At 40.4% G+C, this 22,697-nt stretch overlaps 1 protein-coding gene across 1 annotated transcript in view; it reads right to left on the reverse strand.

The window, feature by feature from the left end:
* Positions 1-2,146: 2,146 nt before the first annotated feature.
* LOC139735435 (uncharacterized) overlaps positions 2,147-22,697 on the reverse strand; it is a 66,948-nt gene continuing 46,397 nt past the window's right edge. Inside the window, exon 9 of the mRNA XM_071646190.1 lies at positions 2,147-2,244. The gene's annotated coding sequence lies outside the window, so the exon portion shown is untranslated. The remainder of the gene's footprint in view (positions 2,245-22,697) is intronic.

Below are 22,697 nucleotides of genomic sequence, written 5' to 3' on the forward strand. Positions count from 1 at the left end.
AGACTGGTTGGGAACTTTAATTTAGGTAGACTGGATGGGAACTTCAATTTAGGTAGACTGGTTGGGAACTTCAATTTAGGTAGACTGGTTGGGAACTTTAATTTAGAAAGACTGGCTGGCTAGCTTCAAATTATTTGTCAGAACAGCTCACTACTAATGACATCAAACGTATATGCATACCTTCCAACAAAGCTTGTTGCTAAAAAAACAAATGAACAGAAAACCCCTGCAGAGACTGGCTCAACACAGCAACAATAAAGGCAGACTGGATATACGTGTATATCAACGCTCAATATCTTGACAAGATATGTGATTACATAATTATTTTGATCACATTTCTTCGTAAGCATTAGAATGATAACACCAAATGTATGACACTCACAATGAAGCAACACAAAATCCTTCATGATAATTCATATCTTGTTGAGATTGGAAAAAAAAAGTGCCCTCTGAATCTTCATCCTGAAAATTTGATCAAAATGCATAAAACAAGCTTTATAACTCTTTCTTCTTTCCAAACAATACATCCTAAAATCTCCTTAATTCTGACTCAAAACAGCAGCCAGGAATCTGCTTCGGTTCCACAGGCTCGCACTCTCTGATTTTTAATATGACTGCTGGATCATGGACCACGGTGATATTGTGGAAAGCGTGTGTTGATAATGTACACTTCAGAATCGGGATTAGGTCTCGGTTGCCAGTGCATCACATTTGGTGGATCGGTATGAGAATTGAATCTGGATATCATGGAGCTATAGCATCAGTGGGTTTAATTGATTGTGTATGCTTTGAGTGATGGGTCTACAACACGATGCATTCTTGAGAACAGGGTTCTGTTTTTCGAGCTGACACAACATTTGCTCATGTGCCAATAATTGCTCCGGTCTTATTTTCTCCAAGGACTTAGGATTAAGGTTAGGGAAGTGATAGGGTTTTAAGTTTAGTTTGATGTAAGGATTAGGATTAGGGTTAGGATTATGTTTGAGGGTAGAATTTATGTTTGGCTTTGTGTGCAAATATATTTCATGAGAGCAATTGTCCTAGGAGCAAATGTTATGGAACCATGTTTCAAAGAGGTGGTAATTTTGATGGGTGAGATAGGCACTCAAGGTTAGAATCTCATCCAACACATGCAGTGGAGGACAAAAATACACTTTACATCCCAGTGGTATGGACTCTGGCAATTTTCCATTGAGGAGAAAATCAAAATTAATCCCCATGGTACGAGGCGGCGACAGTGTTTCCCTCAATCTTATGGGAAGTAGACAAGCAAGTCTTATGTCATGAAGTCCTGAAAACAGGGAAGAACATCTTGTTGACCCAGTAAACGTACGACGGCATTTTCGCTGGCACCGAGTTTGCGAGCGACATCGCGATGCAAATTGGCATCACACCATCAGATGATGATCTTGAGAGTTTTTTTTTTTTTTTGGGGGGGGGGGGCTTGGGGTGGTGATGTAGTGATCGTTGGAGAGATAAACTCTCCGCAGAATCTTGTCTCGCCGCTTCCACCTCAAAATAGCAACAAACCAGATCGGGGCTTAAAAGCATCGTTAGTAACCTTTTGATGACTTGCAAATGTGCTAAATTCAGCTCTAGCCAAAGTGTGTGTGTGTGTGCTTTGTTTTATCTCCTCATAGAAGATGGAGATAAAAAGAGAGAGAGAGAGAGAGATAGAAAAGAGATAATGAGAGAGAGAAAAGGAGAGATGAATAGAGAAAGAAAGAGAGAGAAAGAGAGGGAGGGAGGGAGAGAGCTACATATGAGAAGGAATGATGATGTTTTCTCATAAAAGAGAGAGAGAGCATGGTAAAAAAATAACAAAAACAAAGAACAAAATTTGTCATGTCCTATCGAATATTCTGTCATATGGTACATATATTCAACCCAGTATGGCACAAAGTAGTTTTGTTACTACCCTGGCTGCCTGGCAGTTCTTTCATCTTTTGATCTTGAATGATAACTTCACACACTCACACATACGCATATCCGTAACAAACATTCAATTGGCTCAACAACAACACCACCAACAACAAATATCCCACTGCATCCGCATTCACACATTCCAAGTAAAGCCACTTCAGCCTAATTTGTGTTGAGAGGTGAAAATCGTGCCGAGAGCGTTTTCTTGTCGTGTGTGTGTGTGCAACGAGTCATTCCGCGGTGGACCTCAAGGTGATACCATTCCTCTCCTGGTCTGTCCCTCTTTCCAAGCTTCGTGTTTGAAATGCCATGCAGCCAGACCTGAAATTGAAAGAACAGGTGAAAAAAAAAAGGAGAAGACACGATTAGAGTAATCCAGTATTTGGACAGCTCTTAAAGAAAAATCAAGAGATACAAAAGTGCATACAAATTTTATATAATGTATGCAGACATGATTATTTAGATCACACATAAAAATAAATTCACTTAATGCTATACAAAATGTAACCACAGGTTTAAAGGGAATGCAAACCCAAAGAGCAATGTGGATTGAGTGAAAGCAGTAACATTAGTAGAACACATCAGTGAAAGTTTGAGGAAAATTGGGCAATCGACGCAAAAGTTACCAATTTTTAAAGTTTTGTTGTTGGAACTGCTGGGTAAGGAGACTACTAGAGGTTATGATGCATGAGTGAACTACAATATGTGACCCGCTACAACAAAATGATCCTAAAGTCGGGCGAGGTCAATTATTTGAAAATTGCATGACAAAATTCCCTAATCTTTCTGCTTTAAATTGATATATAACTCATGTTATGAAAATAATCGGCTGTGGAGATATCGATGTTTAAAAGAGAGCATGTCGAGACATCTGGGAAATCACTGTTTCGAAAAAAGCGCCCTGAAAGTTTTCCTTGCGACGCAATCGCGATCAAGGGACACGCAAGTCAGTTATCACCTATGGACAATAGAAGGTAAACCCCAGCAACCCCCGAAATGCTCATTCAAGCACAGCGTCGGCGGTCTCCTCACCAAGACTATTGTGTGTGCCACATTTCATAAGCTTTTGTCAAAAACTGAGGAAGTAGTTCAATCCACAAGATCTTTCCTTGATCTTCCGCCATTAATATGCCGTTACCATGGCAACGCAGCTTCCGACACGTCCAAAAAATATGTCTTGCACATCTTCCCACCAAGACCAATGTGTGTGCCACATTTCATGAGCTTCAGTCGAATACAGAGGAAGTAGTGCAATACTCAAGATCTTTCCTTGATCTTCTGCCATTTATATGCCGTTACCATGGCAACGCAGCTTCCGACATGTCCGAAAAATATGTCTTCCACATCTTCCCACCAAGATCAAGGTGTGTGCCACATTTCATAAGCTTTGGTCAAAAAACTGAGGAAGAAGTTAAATCCGCAAGATCTTTCCTTGATCTTCTGCCATTAATATGCCGTTACCATGGCAACGTACTTTCGGGTACTGTCAAAAAATGCGTCTTGCACATCTACAACCAAAGGCACACATCTGTACCAAGTTTCATGGAAATTGGGCAAAAACTGAGGAAGTAGTTTGCAACACAAAATTTTCCATCATTTTGGCTCATAATATGTGAGCTGTTACCATGGCAACATACTTTTTGTCACTGTCAAGAAATGTGTCATGCTGACCTATATCCTAAGACAAACATTCAGTATGAATTCCATGAGAATTGGAAGAACACTGATGAAGCAGTTTTGCCATGAAGCATTTTGCCCTATATTTTACCAATAACATGCCATTACCATGGCAACGCACTTTTTGCCACTGCGGAAATATGTGTCTTGCACATTAACATATTCAGATGAACATCTGTACCTAATTTCATAAAAATTGATCAAAAACTGTGGGAGAAGTTCGCGCCGCAAGATTTGTACCCATTTTTGCCCATAATATGCCGTTACCATGGCAACGTACTTTTGGGTACTGTCAAAAAATATGTCTTGCACATCTACAACCCAAGGCACACATCTGTGCCAAGTTTTATGGGAATCGGTTGAAAACTGAGGAAGTACTTTGCGATGCAAGATTTGCAACGGACCGACCGCCCGACCGCCCGACCGTCCGCTGATTCCTATATACCCCCTTCAAACTTCGTTTGGCGGGGGTATAATAATTACGGGAAGAAAGGGGGATTCCCAACTCCTTGAGAACTCCTACCCAAACACACATGAATTACATATTACTTCCAATATGATTAACATACATTGCATCAAATTTCCTTCCAAATTGCTTACCTTCAGACATTTCAACATCCCGAAACATCCCCAAATGTAACAATGAAAAGGTTGCAGTATACACATTACTACATGTGGTACTACAATGGGCTACATCAGTACATGTGTATGTATATGTACATGTATAAAGCATTGAGTCTCCCGTATCCGGCCAAATCCCTTATCCCGATGAGCCCCGGTCCCGACTTGTCTGGATACGAGAGGTTCAACTGTATAAAGAAAATAAAAGGGAATTTAACAAAAATTCATTTTTCATGAAAATTACACATTCCACCAACTTGATACTGACATATGTTAGGGGTAGCACTTTTTCCCCGTGCTTTCTGAAAGTGGTTAGTCAAGTACTCTTTCATTTTGCTAGAAAAGTGAATGTTTGTGGAATTCCTTTTACATTTTCTTTATATTTTTGTCCACTCATACGTCATAACCTCTAGTAGTCTCCTCATCCAGCGGTTCCAACACCAAAACTTTAAAAAATTCATAACTTTTGCATCGATTGTGCGATTTTCCTCAAACTTTCACTGATGTGTTCTGCTAATGTTTATGCTTTTTAATACTCAATCCACATTGTTCTTTGGGTTTGCGTTCCCTTTAAAAAAAGAAGGTTGGGCAGAATGGCACTGCTTCATGAGAACAGAGAAAAGCTGAAGCTTGATCTTCTACAAAAAGAAATCACATCAGAATAAGATGAAACAACAACATTCATGTCTACGGATTGCACTCGGATCACATCAACCCTTGCACTCACACACGACATCATTTTTCCCTCACGGGCAATTCCTACCCGACACATAGCGCGGGACCACAGCTGCCAAAAGTCTTGAATGGCCACTAGCTCTGTTTAATTTCAAAGTGTGAAATGGTTTTTGAGTTATCTAAAGAGTGCTGTGAGGTAGGTATCTCACAATCATGTGCAACAAGTGGGTCGCCCACGAACGGGAAATCCCTCTTCCTCCCGAACAATGCCAGCTTTCCCCTTCACTCAACTTGAAGTGACCGGGGGATTCACGCTTATATAATTATTGCTAACCTACTTTTGCCAACAGCAACACAAGCGTAACGGTGATACCGTTGGGTGGAATTTATCCACAAGTCAACTCTCTGTATGCCACAAGATTCAGAGAATAGAACAGCAGATTTCACACACAGCTAAGACGGATACTGACACGAGTGGATGAATGCCCGCTTCCAATGATTGCAAAAAGCTACGAAATATGTCGCGATTACAAAACCTTCTGTTCTCCTTGTCTGAGATTCAGTTTTATATACAGTGGACTCCTGTTATAACAAAGTCCTCAGGACCGGCAGTCTTCATTCATTATATGATTCGGCACGCCGTACACCGGGGGTACCGTTGTAACCCGGGGTACCGCATTGTATAGCGCCATCTCATGCCAATTATTTATAATGCGTATCCAAATTCAGATACGCCGATTCTGAATTCGGATACGGCAAAGTCGTCGCAATGAACTAGCACCATACGTGTTTTTCGAAGTACACTTGCATGCATTAATTGATGCATAATCACAAATTAGAAAACATTTTTGTGCATAATAATACTAAAAAATATTTTGACACATTTTTTGGTAAGCCAGGGTACAGCGCTGAAAAAAAAAAAATTAATTCAACAAAATGGCGAATTTTCATTTGGTACCCCAGGATACCAAATACTGCATCATATTGAAATTTTGTTATAACCGAACAAATAAACAATAGAAACATAGAGCGAATAATGTTGCGGCCTGAATTTTTATTTCATTGTAACCAGAATTTCGTTATAACCGTGTTCTTTATAACAGGAGTGCACTGTATGTTGCGTGACTTTCCATTCGAGGTCAGGCGGATGAGCACAGTTGCTTCATTCTAATAACTCCCATGCTGCTTCTATGGAATGGGAATGCCCTCCACATGAAATGATACATGCATATTATGTGTTACTGCATGATAATTTTCTCTTTGTTCTCATGAGCATTTATCATTCTGAGATGTGGACAGACACTGTAGAATTACCCTTATGGGTAGAAATAAAAGCCAAACACACTAACACAAGTTTGTAGGCTTTATCAAAAGTTTTAGACCACTTTTCCTATTTCCTTGTCATTTCATGTTTTATGACCTCCAATCAAGTCACTAATATGGGTCCTCCCCCACATAATCTTCACCAATCTGCATGCCTAAATGCAACCAATATCATTAATTTTGCATTTAATGAATATTACTACAGCAAATGCCACAACTTCCTATTTATATGTTAACTTTTTCCATCTGGTTTATTTGATTGTACTCTTCATGCTCAGGTCCCTGAACACACCAGGTGTATTCACATTTGAACGAGGGTAATTTGTTGGTACCATATGCTTACTGGTCAGGAAACTTAGTATCTCTAGCTAAAAGTACACCTCTCAGTGGTAAGCACTGCGCTTGTGCATATCTCCAATGATGCAGAAAAGATAGTCATTGTGTCAGGTGACGTGAAATATACACTGATGTACGATCACTGGTATTCTGTGACCGGATTCACACTCATACGTATTTCATGCAAAGTTGAAATTACCACCCTGAGTACCGAGGTATTTCAAAATTATGCAGTTTTGTGCATTTGCAGTCATGTTTACACAAATTACTGCACAGAATATTGCGGTGTTTCACCATAAATGTGAATGCACCCATTGAGTGGCTTTTTATTTCCCATTAAATTAGCAGTCCTGGCAGGGTTTACATGACTTGGGACATTACTAGCTTGGGATGGATTCTTCTGGTTCTCATCTGACTAGTAGGCAAGCCTTATCTCTGAGAGATGAAACAGCTGGTATTTACATGACCTGCTTGGACAGTGATAACCCACAATCAAGACAGAGAGAGAGAGAGAGAGAGAGAGAGAGAGAGAGAGAGAGATGGAGAGAGAGAGAGAGAGAGAAAGAGATGGAGAGAGAGGTATATCAATGGAGAGAAAGAGATGGATATAGTTCAAACTGTCTGATAAGCACCAGCTGTCATCCTCAGTGCATACAATCTACAGTGTATCTATAATCTAACATGATACCAAAATATCAAATGATGATACCATTACCTCAATCAACTATCAGCCATACCAAGAACAGTGAATAATGATGTAGGCCCTATCATTTCTCTTTCAATGGGTCATTTACCATAGTTTTGTGTAGTTCAGAAGGATCATACCGAGAATAATAAAGCAAAGCTTTCAGAGTTCATCTCTTTTCTTCAGACTGAGCCAAGAGACTCAGTTCATCAGAGAGCCTGGAGGATGAAATGGGTGTGGTTACACAAAAGCGAGAGGACAGGCCGCGTGGTTGGGATGCAAGTTTGGTTGCCATGGCAATCCTTTTGTCCGCATCCCACCATCTCCCCTTGCTCTCGGCTCCAGGGATTGCAGGATCCTGTTAAATGCCTACATAAATCCTCCTCCCTCTCCTCCTAATCTTCACCCACGCACCTTTCTCCAGGCCTTCCAGACACCCACCATTGTTGTTTTTCAACAGCACAGTTGTCCCGTTAGACCCCACCTAATGATGCTTCTATCCCACTCAGATGGGTTAACACGCCCTTTAGGCTTCACACCTGTTAGAGACCCAGTAGTGTGGTTATACCACTGAGTGGGAGGGCTGGCATTACCGATGAGCATGCACTTTTTGGTGCACATATTGGCGGATGGGCAATTTTATCCTAGCCAGCCTGAGTTAGTCGTGGTTTCACAATGATTCCTGGCAGGCAGCGAATGACAATTGAGTCAATTAGGCCAACCTTCTTTTCCAATGTAACCCATTGAGGCTGAACTGATTTTCCTACAACACGCATTTCCCACAGATACCTGCCCGATTATACTCAGGATTCCTCAACCAGCCTGAGCCCCATCACCGTGGTATAAACAAAGCTCCAACAATATATCACGAAAAACTTCATCTAGCCATTTTCGAGATTAAGTAAGAAGCTGTGATTGATTGATTGAGGTAAATCCCTCAGTAAAACACACCCCATTTGGAGGCTAGACAAACTTTGTATCAATTTCAAAGGGACTATAATCATCTGCATAGATTCAGAAAGCACATTATGCATTTTTTTTAAAGGTGAAAGTGCAGTCTTTTGCTGAGGACCTCTGATTGGTTAGAGCGGATCCCCACTCCCTGAAATTTCAAAAAAAAAAAGAAAGTTGATTGACTTAATCAAACATGTGAGACAAAAGAAGCTGAATCGCATGTACGTGTATCTTAATTTTCTTAATTTATATTTTTTGCATACGTTCCTATAGGGAATTTTGTACTTACAGGTATGAGACTTGTAACATGTCAAATGAGATGGTACAGAGGACAAGATACAAAATGTTTTTCTTTTCCTATTTGTGCTTCCTAATTTCACACTGAAAAAAACCCCAACCCACTTTCTGAAATTTCTGAAATGAATGTCAATGTTGTAAATAATAGAATAGATACCTAAGTTCTTAAAGGTACTGTTTACCATTGGGAGCAGTGATCTAAAAAATGTTGAGATATCACATTTGATGCATATGTGTAGGTCAGTTGTACACCTTTGTATCACAAAACATCCTACCATATAAAAATCTCATAATAAAGCCTAAAACATATGGAGATATCACTATTTTTTCCCACTAAACCATAACTGTAGACGGTTCAGTCTAGAAACATTTTTACTATAACTACTGTTCACATTTTGGATATTCAACAATACTTAACATTGATTATACTGATTCAAATTTTTACATTGGTTGTTTCTATCCCTAACTCACTATTTGAATCACTAAAGCTGGGTTTTTTGTTCAACAGTCCCTCGTAGAGTATTTTTTCACTTTGTTATCAGTTGGTTGATGAACAAGATCAATGACATGATTCATTGCAGTAAGAGGCTGGCGTGATAAGCATCTTCAGGCTCGATTTGCAACATCCTGTGCAATTCTCGTGCCGAGACAAATAACCCACTTTGTGATAAACCTACAATAATTTGGCATGGAACTGATGGAACGAAGGCCTGTGCCAAATTTCTGGTCAGGGTCACTTGTGGGTGAGTTATAACAGCATGCATTCTGCAGATTTTTAGGGAAAATACTTTCGGCTACCCTGCATGCACGAGTTTCAGGTTTCGGCTCATTGATTTCTGGTTTACCTACGTTACATATATCCATTTCAGGAGCCTGCCTGCATAGGTATCGCGGATGAAACTGTGTTGTGTGTGTCATTTGTTGAGGGTCTTGCTTGACGAGAAAATCGCAAGTCAAAAAGTATGCCTTATACCAGGTCACAGTGGATACAAAACCATCCCAAACAAGATCTATGTGTACTTTGATATTTCTATATCTGATTCTTCCATGCATGATCCAGCTCAGGATTATTACAATACATATTTCAGAAATTAACATGGGACGTTTGATGATTTCTTGAAATGACTTAGTCCCATGAAGGCAGTTTTCTTCCTTGCACTACTGCCACATTTAAAGTAATTTTTCTTTAACATAATGCATTGTTTATCCATGTTGCAATTATAGCGCATTGTGTTGCAGAAAAAACCCGGGGGGGGGGGGGGGGGAGTTTCCCAGACTTTTAAAGCGCGCCCACGCGGCCTTTCTATCGCAAGACTCGTCAGGGTACCGAGAAGGTTACGTGGCATTGTGTGTTCAGAGTGCTCCCAATCTATTGACACTTTCGCAACCTTCTCCTTCCATGCAGTTATCACTGACAGATTCATCTCACGGTCTGACCTTGTTTCGGTGTATCTGCCACGTCTATCATAAATCCATGTTGAGAATCTCATGACACTTTCAGACTGCAAAAAAACTTCTCGTTTGTAATCACATTTCTGAGATAAAAATTCTCTTTTATAGTTTACAGTCAAGGTGAACTCCAACACTGAATTGATTCTCCTTGTGAAACGACATTCCACCACACAGCCAGGTGACAATATTCACGGCCTGTTAAAGGGTTACTTTTTAAGAAGTTTTCCCTGATTTCTCTGATTTATTGCAGTATCTTTGTGATGGGGTATAAAGACACCTTTCAGGCCTCATGTTGACGTAGCATAGAACTCTTCCACTTACTTGTTATTCTTCATGTGTTCATTCTTCATATGCTTAACATGCAGGAGTACACAAGTATAAGAACGTACCATGGCTAATGTGAATACGAGGTCACTTTAATATATCGTCAACCTCCTCTGACCAAGGTTTTTAAATGGAAAGGTTGAATCTGTCGGATCAAAAATTGCGCACTCAGAACTGAGAGAAACTCGGGGAAAATGCAACTTCGCACCACGATTGCCCAGACTTGATCAGAGAGACAAGAAATAGGAGAAACGTGATTCCAGCTCGCTTTCAGACTTACACATATGGCCCGATTAGTAAGAAACGTGTTCCCAAACACGCTTGAATACAAGTTCCCAATGTGGAAGGGCTCTCTCACTGTTATCAGTTCATCGTCCAAGACTTGCCATACTTTTACCGAGGTCGTCATCATCATGGTGGATGATAGCCATATTGGCAATCACATCCCCCACCCACTCAAGGCATCTTTCATGTTTCTTTTGCTGATGTTCCTTCATCAAAACACGCTCCCGTGATCTCTTCAGTAAATTGCTTCAGGACTGCATCACGCGTGGAATCCGCACTTTCATATTTGGTTCATATCTCAACTTCATATCTTTTACCAAGAAATTACTTTCCATGTTACTGGGCAATTTGCTTCATAAAAAAGCTCAATATGTAGACGTGAATCACCCCTTCTTATTTCCCCCCAATTATAGCAGTGATAATCACTTTTCACATGTGAATATCTAAGTATTTGTCAGTATTTCTGTGCAACCTGTGTGTCTCCTAAGGGCATCAAAAAAACAGCATCTTTCTACATCCCAATGTCTGGTTGTTCTTGATTCTAGTTTTCTCCCCTCATAGAAATGCACTGATGTTAAAATCTGCAGTATATCTAAATTCAATCTGTTTATAAATAAGCATATGTCTGTCGCCTTGTTGCCTTAGTCTTAGGCTATCACATCACACGCTGCCCTGGTAGTTCACCTAGATACCTGTGACTTTCACGTCTTCTGTGTTAATGTAAGCACTGAAAAATGTTTCTCTCAATCTATGCACCCTCTCTTAATCGGTTTTGCCGATATCCATGAGAAACACAACCATGTAAAACAATGTGAGAATAGCCTTTTTCTTGCAACAAGTCTATGATTGAGTACACTGAGTACATTGAGAAACATAGCTGGGGGGAGGGCTACAGGGGACAATATGGTGTACATTTGTATTTTCTTCACGCTGCTAATAACTCCTGCTGAGTTTGTAAAAAAAATACCATGCAATCTAATAAGACGATCAAAATGAGAAGGCTGACCCCAAAATTTGAAAGTACTCTCACAAATGCATTTAGGCCTCCTCATATCATTGACTCAATAATATCAGGTTCTAAGAGAAAGAGCTTTCCATTCATTAGAGATTCTCCAGTTTTGGGTGCCCAGGGGGTACCCTCAGTACGGTATGGCACCCATTTGGGTAATCATACATGTTATCATCCACCAAGTTTAACTTTATCTCAAACTGAGTCGTGTTATACTGCCATTCTCGACCACCCAAGTTGCACGCGTGACACACACGCACGCACTTAAACCTGACATAAACCCGAAGGATAATTCAACTTGGGGATAAATGTGAGGAATCACCGAAGTGATGCAGCTTTTTGAGTGTATGTAACAAATGCAAACAGATGGAAACTGTACCAGAAATGAATTCAATTTATTAGTGGAAAAATGAGCAAAGAAAATGGAATCCCATTTTCACACAAACACACTGCTACAGCTTCTAACCAGTCGAGCACTGAGAATTAAGGGTTTCCGGGACAAACACTGTAGGGCTTTCTATAGCTCAGTCAGTAGAGCACCGCGCTAGCATCCGGAGGTCTCAGGTTCGAATCCCAATGGAATCCCATTTTCTTTGCTCATTTTTCCACTAATATGTCATACGTTACACGCGAAATTCAACCTGTCATCAGCATATATACGTACCGCACTGGTCTTTACTTTCCATAAGTTCATCATGTCATTTGCCATGTTCAAGGAGTTCAAGAGTTTTACTGAACACTGAACAAAGCAGGCATAGAATATTGTACATGAATATACACTATATAATGGATGCAGTACATAATACACAGCATGCTGGTGGGAACAGAACAGCAGTTACGTATATGTATCTGTTGGTAACCCGGAAGAAACACACACGCTTTCTGGTTCATGAGTCTGAGAATTTAGCCTGAACCAAAATCGAGATGCCTTTTATACTGACATTAGCTCGGGCCTGAAGCGGGCCTGATTCCAAGAGCGGGCTAACTTTAGCTCCAAAGACTAAATATTCTTCGACCTTTTATACTGGGATTAGCTTGCTTCGGGTCCGGACCCGAAGTGAGCTAACTCCCAGTATGAAAAAGGTAAAAAAGAGGGCCTGAAGCGAAAAAACACCCAGTATGAAATGGGTAAGAAAGAGGGTGAGAAGAGAGCTAGCTCCAAGTTAACTATACACAGCCCTGTCGCTGTACACAAGTGTCGCGACAGGGCTGTACATACTGGAAGCCATGCAATCCGGAGCGTCAACACTATTCTGAATTTATTACATCATATTTGTTACTCAGACTATGTAGGATGAAAACTTGATCTATTTAGCTTTCTTGTTTTGCTATCGATATTGACATACAGAATTCACAACTCACCGAAAACAAAGATTTAAATATCGTATACGCTCGCTCAGTAAACGGCAGTGATTCGAAATGTAGTCACAGCACTGGTGCTGTGGACAGTGCGGGCGAGACACTCAAGCAGCGTGCGCACGGAGCACCGTGGTTCCAGCCTCGAATTTGGTTATTGCAAGATACACGTGCGGCGCTATGCGGCGCTCTATTATCTTTGTGCACAATTGTTGCATCATTCAAAGCTGGGGCCGGATGTATTCTGAATCGTGCTGTGACGATGGTCAGCTTTCTGGTTTGAAATTGCGATTTTTGCTCAGTTTATGATATGTGAGGGCTCACTAAGGACTAAAATACCATGCTTATAGTCCAAGCATTTCGTTTCACGTGAGTAATTCATGAAATTTGAAATAAGAATGCAGGCATTTTCGACATCAACAGTTGCATTCAAGAGTCTTGTAGTTTTGTAGCTGTGTTTCAAGGGGTCTCAGGAGACTGGTGTATCGGAGACTCTTAATGTCTGACGCCGTGCTGGTGCATGGCTGGTCAGGCTAGCTCCGAAAGGGTAAGAAAGAGGGCCTGAAGCGACAAAACCCTGCAGTATCAAAGGGGTAAGAAAGAGGGCATGAAGCGAGATAACTCCCACTATGAAAGGGGTGAGAATGAGGGCCTGAAGTGACATAATTCCCAGTATAAAAAGGGTAAGTAAGAGGGCCTGAAGCAAGATAACCCCCAGTATGAAAGGGGCAAGAAAGAGGGCCTGAAGCGAGCTAGCTCCCAGTATAAAATGGGTAAGACAGAGACAGAGACAGAGATATTGAGAGAGACAAAGGGAAAGAGAAGGAGAAAAGAAAAAGAAGAGAGAGAGAGAGAGACAGACTGAGAGGGAGGGAACAGGAGATGGAGGAGAGAGGGGGGGGGGAGAGGGGGCAATGGGGGAGGGGAAGGCAAGAGGGAGAACCATTGCACAATACCCATACCCCGAAGGCTGGCTAATAACACTATTCTCCACCCACCTCTCCACACACAATTCCCCCATCTGATTGGATGCCAGCTAGAGGACAGATGAGTACCAGGTAAGGAGAAAGAATTATCCCCAGCAAACAAACAAATAATCCACCTTGAAGCCTGCCCACGTGTCTGGCTTTCAAGAGAGAGAGAGAAAAAAAAAACACCTTAAAAACCTGTCATAAAAGCTAGACACAATCAGGAATATCATGGAAAAGAAAGATGCAGGAGACAGAAACGAAGAGAAAGAGAAAAGGGGATAACAAAAGGAAGAGAGAGATGAAGAGAGGGAGAGATGGAGGGGGAGATAGGGGAACATACAGAGTGAGATATATTTCTCCGCAAACCAAAATGCATTGGGCAAGACTGATGAAAGAAACAATATGAATATATTCTTTCTCACCCAATCTTCATTTTTTTTTTGCCTTCTAAAATTTCTGTTTGCAGCTCTTCCATAATAAAGAAACTATTTTTCAATTGATGTGTTCTTCACCTAGAAATACAAGAGCAAATATGATTTGATGTGACAACATCATGGAATGCTTTGCTGCATCTCCAGAAACCGACCACGATTTGCAGGACTTGACATGATTTCTGTTGACATGAAACTGGCTATTATAACCTCGGTGTAAACAGCCCCTTTGCATTGCATGCATCTGGAAAACACATGCACTGGAAGTATGTTTGCGTCGGAGGGGGAATTTTCAGCTTGCTTTGGCGAAGACACTCAAAGGGGGCCTAATGACGTATGTAGCTGGCTTTTGACGCATCTCTTGTGTTTTGTTGTTTTTGCTGAAAGATTAAAGCACGATATACCATGATTGCTCTTTGCTGTTAGATGTATTCTCCACTACCGGTTTTAGCTTCATTGTTTTTCTTTGTTGTTGTTGTTGTTGTTTCTTGACTTCATACAGGGTTGGGTACTTTGGCTGCAAAACAATTTCTAATTATGCCCTGATATTGGCACTGAAAACAAGATGCATGTGTTTTAATCACAGACACTGTCAGACAATAATGGGATGTCTATTGTTACATCATCAACCTTTCTGACGTCTTATACTTCTATTGTCTCCATGGCAACAGAAATCCCAACAATGGTCCCTCTCACGCTCCAGCTCATGGTATCTCAAATGGCATAAGTACTTTACCCTTATCATTTCTAGTCTGACTACCACTGTCATCACTTCTGTGACTACTTTAACTACTACCACTACCACAACTACTATATAACTACAGTATGACTACCTTTTTAAACTACTTCTACTTCTACCACAAATTCTGATCCTCGAAGTCATCATTATCATATTGATGTATGATGACAACAATGATAAAAGCTCATTTCTGACAGAGTGAGAATCAAGCCTGTTTAGAACAAGTCCGTTGTGACCCATTACTACATTACGGTACTTGATAAGATTGCAAATTCTTATAGGCAACTCTTGATTTTGGAATGTTGTGCGTGCATGATTTCGCCATTTTTCCACCATTAACTGCCGATGACTGTTAGCATGGTAATGTGATGAGTCACATCTTTGATTCACAAAAACAACAGATATACAGAAACTTGTCGTAACCACCTATTTTCTCATCTAAGCAATCAAACTCTGATTGTCAAATCGCAGCAAAGGCTTACTGTCATAAAGTCTTATACGCAGATGTCGTGATTTTGAGAGCAATCATTTTTCATAATAGTAAAGTGAGGTTTCTAAAAACATGGAGTTCATTCAAAAGGATTACTGTGGGTAGATCCACTAACACACATATTTACACAAACACACCCCCACACACTCCCTCCCTCCCCTCCCCAAATTTCTTGCTCTCTTTCTATTCATCTACATAGCCTTTTTTTTTTTACCTCTGCAATTTTGATAACAAATCACAAAGGATACTTTATGTAGCTTTTAAAGACGGTTATGATGTGCAGAAAACCCTGCAGAGTGTGAAGGAACAGTAAAGTTGAGGCCACCCTGACTCAACCTGTATCAGAATTGTGGACTTTTCCTGACCCCTAAGGGAAAAAAAAATGATAATAAAAGATGAAAAAACAGGATATGTCACATGAGTCAGACACAAAATATGCGCACAATAGGTAGCAAAAATGAAAATCCCTACAGCAAAAAATAAAAAATGAAAAAATGCACATACGGCAGTGGTGGCCTAAAACATTTCGCGAGTTCAACAGAAATTATGGCTGGGGTAATGCGTAAAGTGGACTAAGCAGGTGACAAAAGTGTGAAACCTACAGGGAAAGAAGAGGGGTGGGGGGATACGGAGGGCTATCGAGCCGGTGAAACGGGAGAAGAAGTTGCGCGTGATGTAAGTGACAATGTCGACAAGATGAGAGAATTATTAATGTGGGTCAGTCTGACGATTCCCAGGGCAGCTCTCGGGGTGCCCTGGGAATCTCTGCCTTCAACAATGGTCCCTGTTGACCTCAACACTGTACCCCTCTCCCTTCTCCCCCCCTCCCTGCTAACAGCTCACAGAATGAAAAGATGATTATCCTCTCTTTCTTCTTCTCTCTCCCCCTCCCCCTCTCCCTCTAGCCTTCCCTTATTTCCCTCTGATCATCGCTACTAGCTAGAGACTTTCGTTCTGAAAAAACAGAGGTGTGTGTGTGTCAGTACAGCATTCACACAAGTCTCTTACTTCGTGAAGGTAAGGATATGCAATGAGTGCACGTACTGTGAGTGGCAACTCCCACACAGCTTTAGACTAGAACTGAACTTCAAAAAAACACAGCAACAACAAACAAACAAACAAACACACACACACATAAACCACACAACAACAACCACCACCTGAGACACATTGCAAATGTTTCTAGAGCACATCAAAGGCACACCAACATGTGTAGGTGGTAAATCGAAGGACGGGTAAGCCTCGGTAGAACCCACAGCCCACAAAGAAGGTTTCATGCCAGATATTTTGCCACACATTCACATGCCAAACAACAAGCACAAGTGTGAGAAAGCATTGTGCAAATGATGCACAGGGATGAATTCAAACTGATATGTTATAGCGATAGGAAAATTCTAAGGCCACTCATGAGTGACAGCAAGTTTAGCAGTTTTTAGGCAAAATTTCAAACATGACTTTAATATTCAGCTGAAATAATGGGATAAAGCGGAGTGTTGATGTAGAATTTATTCTTTTCTCCAAACTGCCCCTCTAAATCAAGATTATGATAACAACTCTTATTTTAACAAGTAGCATTCCTTGTCTTCATTTTTCACTCTATGAAATGTATATACAGGTTGGTGTCGTAGAACATCTCCCCTCCTCACATCCCTCCCCCCCCCCCCCAAAGAAAAAGAAAACATCTTATTGCTCAATACATGACTACACACATCAGGCACGATGCAAACTTCCAATACTCAAAACGGAGGAGGTGAGGGCACTATAACTATAACTCAATGTATGAGATATGCACTACACCGCAAAATTTCACATATATCAAATTTGGCCAGCCACGTGTGAAAGCAACCCCTGGACAAGTGAGTTCAATTGATAATTTGACTGTGGCATTGCTGAAGATTACACACATACACACTGACACACAAACACACACACACACACACACACACACACATTTACACACACTCCGTCTTTCTCTCTCTCCCTCTCATTCCCTCCCTCTCTTTCTGTTAGAAGCAGTGATGTGCATGGATATATTCCCTACAATCCTGGAAAGATGGAACATCGACAGAAGGGGGTAAGTACATGATGCGAAAATTTGGGACAGATGGGCAGGGTAACTTATCTTGAATGTTTATCACTTCACACATCAATATATATTATACGGGCTTAACATCTATTGGTTTTGTTCTAATTAGTCATCAGTGACTGTGAACAATTATAACAGTTCAATATTTGAGCTGAATGTTCTATCACTACATTAATATCTACTGCTGATAGTAAGAAAAGAAGAAGAAAAGTATCAATTTCTCCTTCCCCTTTTATCATCTCTCCCTCTATCTCACTATCTCTCCTTTTCTCTCGGTCTATTTCTGCTCTTCTCTCTCTCTCTTCTCTCTCTCTCTCTCTCTCTCTCTCTGTATCTGTGTTGTTTTCTTTCATTTTGCTTCTTTCTCATGCCATCATTTTTTTATGATTCTTTCCCTTGAAATCTCCCAGTGGGAAAAATCCCCTTTTTTCTGACTGTGGCCTTCCAAAGGAAGTAATGCTCTATGGTCAGTAGGTTAACATACTAAAGCCATGTTACACAGCATACTGCATACGCCGAATATTTCGCGAGGTTTTTATTTTCTCGATTTTCGCGAGTCAGCTGCTATTTGCGAAATTAAAAACACGCGAAATATTGACTCTAGTGCCGATATGAATGTGACATATGCGTATACGCTTCTCCATTCAGTACAGGACTCGCAAAATTGTTGGGAAGTCCCAATTCGCAAAAATTTAGACTCGTGAAATATATGGCGTATACAGTATATGTTGCTATATACCAGTTTGCCACATACTGCAAAACACGATATATTCGCGGCATGAAAATTTCACGAATTGGAGCTGACTCCCTTTCTCGCAACATTAAATTTTCGCGACTTGCCACTGGCATCCAATGCATATTGTGTAGGCAAGAACTTTTGTGTGCATTTTGATTTTGCAAATGTTGCCACTCGCGAAATTAAAATGCACGCGGACATTCCTCATTTTACAGTTACCAAAAAGCTATCTGCATATCCTTCCACACGCAACACACACATATACTACATGCACACACACATATACCGGTACACACATACATAATATATCATATATATATATGCGCAGACATACTTACATGTAGGTCAATATATGTACACATATCATCTATATACTGTACGACTTCTGAATCAATACATGAGTCAATTTGAAGAAAGTAGCATGAATCTTGGGTCAACATACACATCAAGTCTTAACAGCTGAATGCCCACATCTCAAAACAAGTGCGTACAAGATAACAAGAAAACTTTCAGTTTTGTCCGTCATGCATACGCCCACATACAAACACAAACATGAACACGCACACAAATGAAGCTTGATCTCATTCTGTCAGCCTCTTGTCTGTCTGTCTGTCTGTGTGTGTCTCTCTCTGTCTGTCTTTTCAATTCGAGTCTCTACTCCCACTCAATTTCATACCAACACGCTGACGAAACATGTTGACTCCCCGCACGTGTCTGCTACATTCATATCAAACAAAGATCGCTAAAAATTCGTAGAGAGATAAAAGTTCAAATCACAACAGACCAAGAAGGAGAGAAAGAAAAATTTGTACAGAATGCATTGGAGCTTCTATATAGCACTGCCCACACACTGTCATGAGCATACTTAAAGGTACTTTGATTTAAAAAAAATACCTTGTTTATCATGTGTTTAATTGTCTGCAATAATGCCTGACTACAATATGTTACCTGTAGTGTGTAATGACGCCATATCTGCAAAATTGGATGGCAAATAGACAAGAAGATGTGTCTTTTGAAGTAATAAAATATGTCATAATATAGACTTGAGGACCAAAACTCACTATATAGCCATATACCATGCATTGCTTTGGAAACCTGTTTTGAAGTCATCAAAATAATAAAACTACTGATAACAACACACACATAAGAATCTACACATACATACATGTATACAAAAAACACACATATGAATACATAGATGATTGGATAAATATACTTACATATATGCATGCATAGAAATCATATGTAATAAATGATAGATCAGAACATATCATAAAGTATACAGTCAAGCCTTAGCGACCACATCTCCCTTTGGAGGCTGTTATAGACAGGTTAGACTGCATAATACATACATAAAGCATTTCTAGCATGCACATGCTGGAGATACACACACATTCCCAAATGGTATCCCACATAAACAAGGACAGATAATTACATTCCTAAAGACTACTACGTCAACTATGAATGTTGCAGCTTAACACAAGCTCTAGTTAGTTTCTAACAGCTTTTTTTTAACTACCAGGATTGGTGCGAAACGTCAGAGTCGAGGCATTCAAGCACAAGTGGCAGACAATGGAGTGCAGAGTATGCTGAAATCAATCCAACACACATGGTGGTAACTATGGGATTCCAAGAACAGTTCAGAAAAAAAAAATATTACACAATATATATTTCAATCACAAAACCATGACAGAAAAGGGAAATAGATATATGTGTGAGGTCTGGCAGGAAGTAATATTATTCCGGTGGCGGAATCGAGGCCAGATGTTGAGCAAACATTAACACGCACTGGCCACAGGTGGTTGCCTTCATCCGTTTACAATCTTCGAGGGGGTGGAGTCTCCAACCTTCTTTCTGTTGGTTCCGGATCGATGATGATACGCGAGGGGGGGAAGAAAAAAAACCCGCCTAAACAAACAAAAACAAACCCTTGCTGGAAATCCTGTCATCACAGTCTTCCGATTCCTATAGCATGCAACTGTTTGAAAAGAATCTGCACATGTCAGATATCTATAGGCCAAACAGAGGCAAGACAAATACTTCGGAGAGTGAAATTAACTCCCGACAACAAAAACTCGCTCTCAAATCAGTTTATCCCCAGGTGGGTGCCTGCTGAAACGAATTTATTGCTTCCTTTTTGACGAGTGTAAACAGAGCGGACAAACAAATCAGAGAATGGTAAGGGAAGCATGTGGATTACCTGTGGTATTGCAATCAATTTGTTAATAATGCACGAAACACTAAGGAGTGGAGTATATAGGCGAAGCTTGGTTAAAAAGACAGAGTAATATATGCAGTGAATTCTGCATCTTTCTGAGCAAGGATTGCACAAATCATAATTACCATTTTACGAAAAGAATGGCATTAGTGGAACAACATAGTGTAAGATTACATAATAAAGAGGAGCACCATGCTCTATGTTCTAACTACCACTCAGAACTACTCAAGAAAATACCACCACACAGTTTCATGCCTGTTAATGTGAATCTTTGTTCTTTAGAATGAATATATAACCTTTCATCTAGAGTCTGATAATTATTCGGCTCCCCAAAGCAGTGAATGTCTAAGTTAGTGTAATGCAAATGGCTGGGGAGGGGAGGTGAAAGAGGGGCAAAAGTGTCTACAGAAGTTAAAGAGGGTAAAGGGAGGGATGGAGTGGAAAAGGGGGGTAGTGTAGGAAGTTGGTAGGAGGGAGTTGTCAAAAAAAAAAGGTAAAACTAGCAACAGTATGTCCCCTGTGTTTGTAGTTTGGTATTGATTCACTGCGGTGGCTGCAGGATTGAGACAAGCGGTAAACACAGCCGTCTGCTTTACAGCAGAAGAGATGGCAAATCCCTGTGACTCGGAAAAATGCACTCAGAGAAAACGTTCATGCTTGTTAGATCCATGCCCCTTTGTTTGGTCTGGCTTGGTTTGTTACCTAATTGCTTTATTGCCGCCACAGAAGAACGGCGACTTCTTTTTGGCATTGTTGCATGCAGGCATCTACTTGGAAGTTGCTTACAGCATGATTGAAAAAAAAAGGAAGAGAAATACACCAGATAAATACAATTGTATAGCATATGCCCAGGAGGAGTGATTGTGTGCTAGTATGTGTGAACTTGTATGTCTGAGAGTGATCGTGTCCATTTATGTAACTGCGCGTGTAAACGCTCCTCGTTTGCTTCCAACCTCGCTTGCATGAAATACCACGAGAAATCCATGTGATGGCTCAGAGAGACACTGCCTGCAGAAACCCATCCAAACAATATCCCCGCTTCCCTTCTGACTGCTGCCTACAAGCAAATGCACTCATTGATGGCGTAGTTCAATATGAAAAGAATCAGGTTTCACTTCAGTCTGTGTACTCGTTTCCAAATCTACATTCATAACAACTTCTTCTTCTTCTTCAAAAAAATACATTCATGATCCGACTTTACAGACATCGAGAGTTCATGTACTCAAACAACTTTAAACAAATGAGTAGGCAAAACAGATCTGTAACCCAAATATGTTATGCCTGGAGTTTTTATCTTTTCTTTCTTTTAAACTACCATAGCTTTCTTACAAGTGGTGCTCTACAATCAAGACTACTGTAAAGCAAAAGCTCTGTCAGCATATTGAGTACAAGGCTGAACTTCCTGTGACCTTTTTATCTACTTCCAGGTCATTTAGTCTTGACAACAGTTTTTCACACCTTTAGCTTCTAAAAGGAAAGACAGAACAAAATAAGAACAAAATCAACTTTCTCTATGGCAGGAGAAGCTACCACAGTTCTAATTTGTTAGCTAATCTGTGCGTTTTCAGCCAAATACTACTGAATGCACCATATATTTTGCAGGATTTTTATTTTCACAAATTCTGTGAGTGGGGAGCTATTTATGAATTAAAAAAAAACCCCACAAAAATATGAACTCTGATCCCGACACAAATGTGACGTGCAAGCACACATTTCTCTGATCATTACTATACTCCGAGTAGGCGAGTTTAACCACGGGTAAATCATCAGGAAATCCCAAATTCGCAAAGAGTTAACCTTGCTAGATATACTGTAAAGCATGATATATTCACGGCATGAAATTTTCGTGAATTGGAGCCGATGTCCTTTTTCGCAGCATTAAATTTTCACGAACTGCCACTGGCATTCAATGCATATAGTGTAGACAAGAACTGCCATGTGCATTCTAATTTCACAAATCTTGGCTCTCGCGAAATTCGCGAAATTAAAATGCACGCGAACATTCCTCGTTTTACAGTAATATGGCGTATACAGTAGACTACTCTGATGATGCTTCAGACTTCATCTCAAAAATTATACCAGCTCACCTGGTGTCAGTGATACTATGAG

Source organism: Diadema antillarum, unplaced genomic scaffold, assembly GCF_040938485.1.
Source record: "Diadema antillarum isolate AM-2024a unplaced genomic scaffold, OU_Dant_1.0 seq00000578_RagTag, whole genome shotgun sequence".
Classification (NCBI taxonomy): domain Eukaryota; kingdom Metazoa; phylum Echinodermata; class Echinoidea; order Diadematoida; family Diadematidae; genus Diadema; species Diadema antillarum.